The sequence below is a fragment of the Macaca mulatta genome, chromosome 14, assembly GCF_049350105.2.
Source record: "Macaca mulatta isolate MMU2019108-1 chromosome 14, T2T-MMU8v2.0, whole genome shotgun sequence".
Lineage (NCBI taxonomy): Eukaryota > Metazoa > Chordata > Mammalia > Primates > Cercopithecidae > Macaca > Macaca mulatta.
In genome coordinates, this window is record NC_133419.1 from 77222109 (window position 1) to 77231860 (window position 9752).

At 48.6% G+C, this 9752-nt stretch overlaps 1 long non-coding RNA gene across 4 annotated transcripts in view; it reads right to left on the reverse strand.

The window, feature by feature from the left end:
* LOC106993392 (uncharacterized) overlaps window positions 1-5948 on the reverse strand; it is a 42434-nt gene extending 36486 nt beyond the window's left edge. For 3 of the 4 annotated variants that reach the window (XR_013404192.1, XR_013404191.1, XR_001439618.3), the window contains exons 1-2: window positions 5026-5880; window positions 293-4230 (exon numbers count right to left, since the gene is read on the reverse strand). This is a non-coding gene — a long non-coding RNA (uncharacterized LOC106993392). Of the gene's footprint in view, window positions 1-292; window positions 4231-5025 lie in introns of all 4 variants that reach the window. The other variant, XR_013404190.1, reaches the window with a different exon arrangement.
* Between the last annotated feature and the right edge of the window lie 3804 nt (window positions 5949-9752).

The window sequence follows — 9752 nt, forward strand, 5'->3', positions numbered from 1 at the left end:
TACACACTATATAATTTCAAGAATATATAATATTCTTTAATTTTTTTTTTTATTCAGGGTCTTGCTCTGTCACTCAGGCTGGAGTACAGTGCCATGATCTCTGCTCACTGCAGCCTCCGCCCCTCCCCCCATATCTGCTGATATGACTAGTCCTGCCTGGACACTGCAGGGACACATGACACCCATCCCCTCTTCCAGGAGAAGGAGGTGGGAGGGAGACATAGGAGGCAGTGCCAAGCCTCCCCGGCACGCACACACACACAGAGAAGCCTGCATGTACGCATCCACACACCTCACTGCCCAGGAACGACTTCCAGGGTTCCCAAATCCTTCATATCCCACCAGGAATTTCAGCTCTGCTCTCATAGCCCTATGGGAAATGAGTCAGAGGGAGGAGCTGAGGAAAACAAAGAGAGGAAGGAAGGAGGCAGTTCTGGGTTTCCCACAGGAGTTCTGAGGTGACTTTGTGCGAGTCACTTCTCCTCTTGGAACCTCAGCTTCCTCATTTGCCAATCAAGGTGTGGGTCCCTACCCTAAACCACACTGGGGCCACCATGAGGATCCAGTAAGATCAGGAATAGAAAAGTGCTTAGAAAAATCAGGGGCCTGGGTCAGATCGCAGAGGGTGGTACAGGGGCTATTGCTGTATAAAGTGGTCTGAGGTCTTCCTTCCTTCCCTTCTCATTCTTTCATTCATGCCTCCTCTCTTGGCCAAGCCCTGAACCAGGCACTAGAGATGGAGAGATGAGTCAGCCAGGGTACTACCCTCAGGAGTATCTGTGGTGGTGGGATGGGGAAGGGAGAAATGGAATCAACTCGTTCTGCAGAACACAAGGAAGGCTTCATGGAGGAAGTGACCTGGGGCTGGGATTTGAAGAAAGAATAAGCGTTTGCCCTGATGCACAAGAGGGGGAAGGGCGTAGCTGACTTACAAAGCGAAGGCATAGATATGAAACAACACCTCCCCCTCACGGTGCATGACAGATTCCAGGAAGAGCTTTCTAAAGATATGTGCCAAGATGGAGAAAGACTTCTAGGAAACGAAGAGCATGTGAAGGGGCCGTTTTGTTTGGAATGCTCTGGGGAGTCAGCATTATGTGGAGAATGGAGAGGCTGGAATACAAGGCCTTTTGGGTTTTCTTAGGTCTAAGCTCTGAGTTAGCCCTGATTAGAAAGAAAACATAAGATTGCTATGCGTCTGCACCCAAGAAGCACTGCCACATCTCAGGACTAAAGAAAAATCTCAAGCTGGGAACAGTGGCACACACCTGTAATCCCAGCACTTCGGGAAGCTACAGTAGGAGGATTGCTTGAGCCCAGGAGTTCGAGACTAGCCTGGGCAACGTAAGGAGACTCTGTCTCTACCAAAAAGAAAAAAAATTCACCAGGTGTGGTGGCACATGCCTGTAGTCCCAGCTACTCAGGAGGCTAAGGTCTAAGGATTGCTTGAGCCTGGGAGGTAAAGGCTGCAGTGAACCATGATGGCACCATTGCACTCCAGCCTGGGTGACAGAATGAGGCCCTGTCTCAAAAAAAAAGAAAAGAAAAATCTTGAACCAGGGTCACGCTATTTATTACCAAACTCACAAGTGAGTTTGCATGCTCTGGCAGGCAACCTCAAACACCCACAACCTTTCCTGCCAGGGGCCTGAGGGCATTCGTCTTCCCATAATTAAGTCTTAGCATCCCATTCTGAGTTTTTCCAGGGAAGGCCTGGGCTCCAGGCCTCCAGCCTGAGTAAAAACCTGTTAAAGCATGTGTAGGCTGGATGTGGGCTATGTGGAAGGGCCAAGATGAAATGGCCAGCGCCTGCACTCCCAGCAGTAGAGGCAGCCCAGTCAGCATCCTGACCTCTGAGGACTTCCAACTAGCACCCAGTGATACAGAGGTCTTTTCTCCTTCTGATGCCTATAATCAGTTTCTCCCTGATTCCCCTGAGATCTGCCCCCTGAAAACACAGGTTCCAGTCATCCCCATTAAACACTGTTCTCCTCCCCTGCCAAGACTGGGAGCTTTTGGCTTCTTTGTCTGCCCTGGAGGACAGTAGCTGAGTAAACTGAGTAACATCCTGGCTCAAGCTGACTCAGAATGGAGAGGAAGAGGAATTTGGAGGGTAATCTCTAGGAGGCCAGGCTTTTGTGATGGTCCAGAGACAATGGCTGAGGTCTGAGCTGGGCTGAGGACCTGGAGAGGAAGAGAGACCACAAGACTCTGTGACTGATTGGATATGGAGGTTAGAGATAGGGAGGGGTGCAGACCAAAAGTAAAATTCTAAGCCCCCCAACTGACTGAATGGACCCCCGTCTTGGCCAAGGGGATCCCCCAAAAACCTGAAAAACTAGTACAGGCCATGACAGGAAGAGGGAAGTCTGAAATGTCTCCTTATAACCACTTCCTTTGGAGTTTAGGCACAGCTGACCAATGTCTATATTAAAACAGAGATCATAAGACTGACAAAACAGACTATTTGTAGCAATAAGATACCAAATTCCAACCTAGCTCTGGTATAGCATCGCATGACAGATAGCAGGCCCTGAAAGAAATCTAAGTATTTTAGCCCAAAATATATTTCTTTGACATATCCTGAAATGACCCTGCGAAGCTGGTCTCTTGCTGGGGAAATGTGCATTGTGTAGATAATCTCCTTCCCTTACTTGGGTCTTTTCTAGGGAGTCTAACAGCCTTTAAGGTTCCATAAGAGACATTTACCATCTACTGCTTACTTAGAGGCTTTGTCTATATAACAAGAACATAGTAAGAACCTTGGCTTCCGATCCCCTTATCTCAATGCATGCCTCTCTTTCTGCTGACTCAATTCTTTAGGAAAAGATCAGCTCTTTCAACCAACTGCCAATCAGGAAATCTTTAAATCCACCTATGACCTGCAAGCTCCCCAGCTTAGAGATATCCCACCTTTCTGGGCCAAATCAATGTATACCTTACAAGTATCAATTTATGTCTTTGTGAAAAACTTCTGTCTCCCTAAAATGTGTAATATAAAACCAAGCTGTAACCCAACCACCTTAGGCACGTGTTCTCAGGACTTCCTGAGGCTGCGTCATGGGTCATGGTCCTTAACCTAGGCAAAATAAACCTCTGAGTTGATTGAGACCTGTCTCAGACACGTTTTGGTTTACAGGGGTCAGGGTGGACTCCAGAATTCTGGCTTGGCTGACATGTAGGCTGTAGAAACACAGAAGAATAAAACAGGAAAAAGGGATATAAAATAAGTCAGGAAATAAGCAGGAAATGTGCACGATCTCTTTTAAAAATTCATCTTTTGCCTAGTAGAAAAAAATATTATAAATAACTTAAAGTGTCAATAGAAGTGGGCTCGGTGGCTCACGCTTTTAATCCCAGCACTTTGAGAGGCCAAGGTGGGCGGATCACTTGAGGTCAGGAGCTCAAGACCGCCTGGCCAACATGGTGAAACCCTGTCTCTACTAATGATACAAAAATTAGCCAGGTGTGGTGGCACGTGACTGCAGTCCCAGTTACTTGGGGAGCTGAGGCACGAGAATCACTTGAACACAGGAGGCAGACTTTGGAGTGAGCCAAGATCGCACCACTGCACTCCAGCCTGGGCGACAGAGCAAGATCCTGTATCAAAAAAGAAAAAAAAAGAGTCAATAGAGAGATAACTTAAGTATACTGTTAGATCCATACTAGGCAATACTATGAAATACAAGACATGGAGAAATAGTCATAATAAGTTATGTTTTGAAAGTGAGTCATAATGGAATGCAGAATAATCCTATATTTGTAAAGATAGATGTATATGTCTATATATGAATTTTTAAAAACTGAAATAATAAAGACCAAAATGTTAAAAGGAATCACTGGGGATTTTTACCATCTTCTTCATATATTTTCGTCATTCTTTTCTAAAGAGTAGTAACAATCGTTACTTATCTATGTCCTCTGCGAGGAAGAAGATGTGGAGTCTGAGCTGACAGTCCTTAGAGCAATGACAAAGGGCCTGAAGGTCCTCCTGCCCCCAGTGTGTCTCCATCCTGCATGTTCTGTCATGTCAGGAAGCTGCCCCTCAGGCCCAAGCAGCAGCTAAATATCCCCGTTCCTACATTCTGAGAGGCACAGTCCCGCTTGATTCTTGGGTTTTGGTCCAGACAAGACAGAGGCCAGCAAAAGATTGCTTCAGGACCTCTGGCCTAGGATGGCCCAGGGAGCTCACTGCTGGTACAGTGAAGACAACCTGCCAAGGCCAAGAGTCTGGAAGAAGAAAAGGACAAAGTGAAGGTGATGTTGAGCTGGCCCAGGAGCACATGGCAGATGTTCAGTAAAAACGTATTGGATGACTGAGTTAATTAACGAAGGGGGGAGATCAACTTAAAATCTTTTGAATATATTGGGAATTGTTTTTTCAAACAATGAGTGAAATCAACAGAATTATAAGGAAATTAAATCCAACATCAAATGCCAGTCGTAGAATATCAGCTGCCCCAGATTAGCTCAGATCCTAGTAAGATCCAGTGACAAGAGACAGCACTGGCTCTTCAAGATCCAGCCGAACTCCCTCTGCCCCTATGGCAGGGTCCCGTCTATGGTGGCAGCTTGGTTACATTTCATTAAAGCGAACAGAAGGGGATAGAACCAGGGCCCTCACTCGCTGTGTCTTGTCTCTCCCCTGAGCTCCTACTCACATTTCACTACAGAAGTCCTATGTACATGGGGTATCCTTGGACACAATTGAAACTGGCAAAAAGCCCCAGACCTCTTCCCAGTGAGAGTGTTGTTAATGCACTCTAATTCCAGAATGACAGCCCATTGGTATTTTTTTTTTCTTCCTTGCCTGAAAACCTATTAATGTAGGAGCATCTGGGGGATTTCAGAGTCGGTGATGAGCTCGACAACTTCTCCAGCTGCTCTGCCTAGGGAACTCTTGGGCACTCAGTGGGATTTAATGGGCTTATGTGAGCCTTCCAAGAAACTCCATGCTAGACTAACTCCCATTTAATCACTCTGACATCTCCTGAGCAGATGTCATTGCTATTTTCTGTCACTTACCCTTCATCCTGACTTGCTCTGGCCCAGTCGCTGTGGTTTCTGCTCCCCAGCATTGGCAGAGGTCTAAGAATCCAACCCTGAGTCATGGATTCACGGAAGGTCAGAGCTGGAGGGGTCTTGCAAGAGCAGTGGGTCCAATCCCCTCATGTGCAAATTCATTTCTTTTCATCCATTATTCCTGAGCTGCTGCTTTGTGCCAGACTCTGTGCCAAACTGTGGGGGCACAGATGGCACCCCGCATTCTCCCCAACAGCCCCTGAAGAATTTGCTCACAGTCGAGGGGTAGAGACAGAGTGAAACTTACCAAATTCACTCAGCAGGGCAAGGCTTTGGTGGAGAGCTGTATAAAGTCCAAGAGCAGGCAGCCTGGAACGGAGGAGGAAATGGCCAATTCGACTTCGTGAGGTGGAAGAAGGCATCATAGAGAAACAAACATTTCCAGCAAATACAGAGTGACCTAACTGTGAGAAGTTTGGGCTCTGGAGTCAGACTGACTGAGCCTGAATTCGCCCCTAACCAGCTGTAAGACCCTGGTTGAGTTCTCCATACTCTCTCGGCTCAGCCTCCTCATCTGTAAAATTCACAGACACCTGTGAGCAGGACTGTCACACGCAGTCTGTGGCATGGGACTCCTTCTCAGGAGATGCCCTTCACCACCGAGAGTTTCTCATGACAGTTCTCCAGTGGATGAAAGTGAAGTGCTTGTTTTCTCAAATGTTAGGACGATGTGTGTCTGCTGGAAGTGTCTTGAAGAAGGGTGCCTTTTTCTAATTTGCATGGAGGCATCAAGTGGGCTACAGGTGGCCCAGTACTCATGTTTCTTTACCTCTTTCTCCTTTCAAAAGTGAAACTTCTTCCAGCGGGCTGGGGTCAGAGGAGGTTCAGTCTTCCTGCTTCTCCTGCGTCGCCCCCCCAACCCCCCCGCGCCGGAAGCACTCCCTGCTGTCTGGGGCTGCTGCCTGCTGGCTCTAGCTCTCTCATAGGGACCTGGGCTGTGTGCCCTTCTCCATAGAAGCCCTGGAGGAGGCAGGAGGGAGCAGGGCTCCTTTTCCTCAATGCTCCGTCCCTTTGGTTCCCTCTGAGATGACACAGCCGGCTGGGCAGTGGATGAACCTTTCTTCAAAGGGTACTGGGATGATTATAAGAGGAGCTACAATGTCCAAGATGAAGATGAAAGCTCATCCTCTCCTGACATTTCCCAGGTACAGAAGGGATCTTTCACAGGAGAAGCAGTCCCCTCAGGGCGTGCCCCAGTTTCCACCCTCCCTTCCTCACCCTGAGAATCACAGCTCTCTTCCCCCAAGAGAGGGAGCCTTGCCCAGGTGAGGTGGCTCACACCTGTAATCCCAGCACTTTGGGAGGCCGAGGCAGGTGGATCACCTGAGGTCTGGAGTTCGAGACCAGCCTGACCAACATGGAGAAACCCCATCTCTACTAAAAATACAAAATTAGCCGGGCGTGGTGGCGCATGCCTGTAATCCCAGCTACTGTGGAGGCTGAATCACTTGAACCCAGGAGAATCACTCGAACCCAGGAGGCAGAGGTTGCTGTAAGCCGAGATCGCGCCATTGCACTCCAGCCAGGGCAACAAGAGCGAAACTCCGTCTCAAAAAAGAGAGGGAGCCTCCTTTTCTCGAGCCTCTCCTCTGGCCTCTACTCCTGTCCCACTGAAAACCAGTCCCTACACAGGGTGGGGGGCTCACTCCCTGGACCCATTTCCCCCAGCACATTTCTCTGAGCAACGCCCTGCTCCTCAGCAGGTGGGCTCATCAGGGCTGTCACACAGTGCCTCAAGTCTGTTTGGGCTGTGTGGAGTGTGAGGTGTTTGTATGTGGATGGTGTGGTGTGGTGTGGTGTGTGTTTGTGGTTTGTGAGATGTGTGTGTGTGTGTGTGCTGTGGTGTGGGAGGGCTGTGAGGTGTGGTCATGTGGATGGTGTGGTGTGAAGGGTGTGGTCCTGTGTGTGGTGTGGTGTGTGTGGTGTGTTGTGTTGTATGTGTATTGTGTGGTATGTGTATGAGTGTGGTGTACGTGTGTATGATGGTGTGTGTGTGAGTGTAGTGTATGTGTATTGTTTGGTGTGTGTGTGAGTGTGGTATGTGTGTGTGGAGTGGTGGTGTGTGTGAGGGGTGTGGTTACGTGTATGGTGTGGTGTGTGTGGTGTATGTGTGTGGTATGTGTGTGGTGTGTGAGAGGTGTGTGTGTGTGTATGGTGTGGTGTGGGGAGTTGTGGTCCTGTGTATAATGTGGTGTGTGTGAGTGTGGAGTATGTGTGTGTGGTGTGGTGTGTGCATGGTGTGGTGTGGGGTGTGAGTGTGGTGTATGTGTGTGTTGTGTGTGAGTGTGTAAGTTTGGTGTGTGAGTATGGTGTGATATGTGTGTGACTGTGGTATATGTGTGTGTGGTGTGTGTGTGTTGGGAGGGCAGTAGGCAGGTACGGGGAAAGAAGGTCTGTTTTTCACACTACAGACCAAAATGATGAAAGTGCTTATCTCTGGGTGATGGAGTTATAGCTATTTTTTTTTTTTGCCTTATCTATTTTTTTCTACTACGAACATGTACGACTTATGTAATAAATCTTAAAAAGGAATTCACTCTATTCCACTGTCATCCATTTTGAGTCTCTCAGTCCATCAAATCCCGTGAACACTCAGTATCCTAGTGTGACGTTTCGTAGGAGAGGACTCACGGGCAGTTTCCAGAAATGGAGCTGTTTGGAGGAGCCATCTAGAGACACTGGCCCCACACTGCTCTGGCATCCAGGGCTTGCCCACATGGCCTCATAGGGCTTTGGCAGGGCCTAAGCATCTGATTTGCAGGATTCCAGGCAGCTTTGGAGCTGGATCCTGGTTAAGGGGGGGAACAGGTGGAAGGCCCAGCTCTGGAGAGAGGCCTGGTGAGAGCCAGGTTGGCACCAGAAAAGTTCCCCCCACCACCCCAGAGAGCTGCCACAGCTCCTGACCTCCAACACTCGCATGTCCTCCTTGTGTTGTTTCTTGAAATTGGGATGTATCTGGTAATTGACAGTTACTGAGGTGAGGTTTCTTGTTTTTCCAAAAGCCTCTTGTTAAATCTACAAGTTATACACAGAATGGAGCACAGCGACTGGCCCATAGTATTTGTGGCTAATAAATATTTGTTAATAAATAAATACAATATGAAAATGAAAAGCATAGTATCTACCTTTCTGTAAGAGCAATGTGCCTCCCACCCTCACCCCAAAGTAAGTGATGCATCTCCCTTGGGCTTGGTTAGCTTGGCACCGTCCCTCTGAGCACAGTTGTCCCTGGGCGGGTTGACACCCAAGGACTTCTTGGGAACCATAAGAAGTGCAAAGCTAATCAGGAGCCCTGGGGACCTTGCAGAGATACTGTGACCTGTGAGCTCTGCCTCAGGGCCAGGCATTCTCCCTCATTTCTTTATACACCAGTCCTCCCCAACCATTTCCCCAGAAGCATGAGCAAGTTCCTGGTACAAAGTTGATGCTCAGTGCTGGGTTCTAGTCATGACCTTCTCCTTCCAACTCTGGCATTTGGAGAGTCCTGCCCAGAGCAAAGCTTTGCCTTCAGGGCATACCCAGGCCCACAGCAGGTGAGGGATAAAAGTGAGCAGCTAAGGTAAAGGTGAAGCCAGATGTTAATGTAAAGCACCAGCCACCTCCTGCCCCTTACTCGAGGGCAAAGGAAGGGCAATATTTAAAGGAATATTAGACTGAAAATTTACAAGTGTAAAAAGCATGCAATCTATGTTAAATATATTTTATTTTTGAGCCGACAGGGTCTCACTATGTTGCCGAGGCTGGTCTCTAACTCCTGGGCTCAAGTGATCCTCCCGCCTTAGCTTCTGAAAGTGCTGAGATTACCGGTGTGAGCCATCGCGCCCAGCTGACAATTCATTTTAGATGTTGGGTATTCACTGTAAGAAAATTAACCATTTTGAATGATTGTCCCTCTGCATCAGAACCAAGTAACTGAGTGTCCAAAGGCGTGTGGCAATGAGCTCAGTGGTCTCTAAGGGGTTCTCTTGGTGGACTGGGCACCTCCCCCACATTCTCTAGCTGCTGTTATCCCCTCACTACCACTTCCATCAAGTGCAGGTGGACAGGAGAGACAAGAAGCAGATAAGGCCTAACTTGACTGCTGCAGGCATAACGTGGCACTGGGGCCCTCTTCAAGATCGCTATGTGGTTATCGGCATTTGTCTTGCATGAAGGTCCCTGGGCCCCCACAGCCTTTCCTTGTCACTGGAGTTTTCCCGCCTATGGCCCCTGGACTTGGCTTTGGCTTCTCTGGCTGGGTGCTCTGACTCTTCCCTCCGCCCAGCTCTCATCTGTCCCTTCTGAGGGGTCATCTTCCCTTCTAGGAGTCCTCTTGAACTGTGTTGTGACGGTTTTAATTCTGCTCCTTGCCATGGGGACCCATCTGGGCCATGGAAATCCCCAGGCATCCTTGCCGAGCCAGACTCTAGGCCATTCCCAAAGTACCCTATCTTGTGACCAGTCCCCATACCTGCTGAATGTCAAGGCACACAGGCTACGTTCTCTGGATGGTTCACTGGGAGCCCTCCTCAGTTGGCCTAAGTAAAAAAGAAGCTCCCCTTCTCCCCTCCTCATGCAGGGGTCAGGACAAGGCACAGGCAGGCAGAGCAATGAACAATACTGTCCACTTTCCAATGAAAAGCCTCAACATTCCCTTCTAAATCCACCAAATCCTCAGCCTTTTTTTTTTT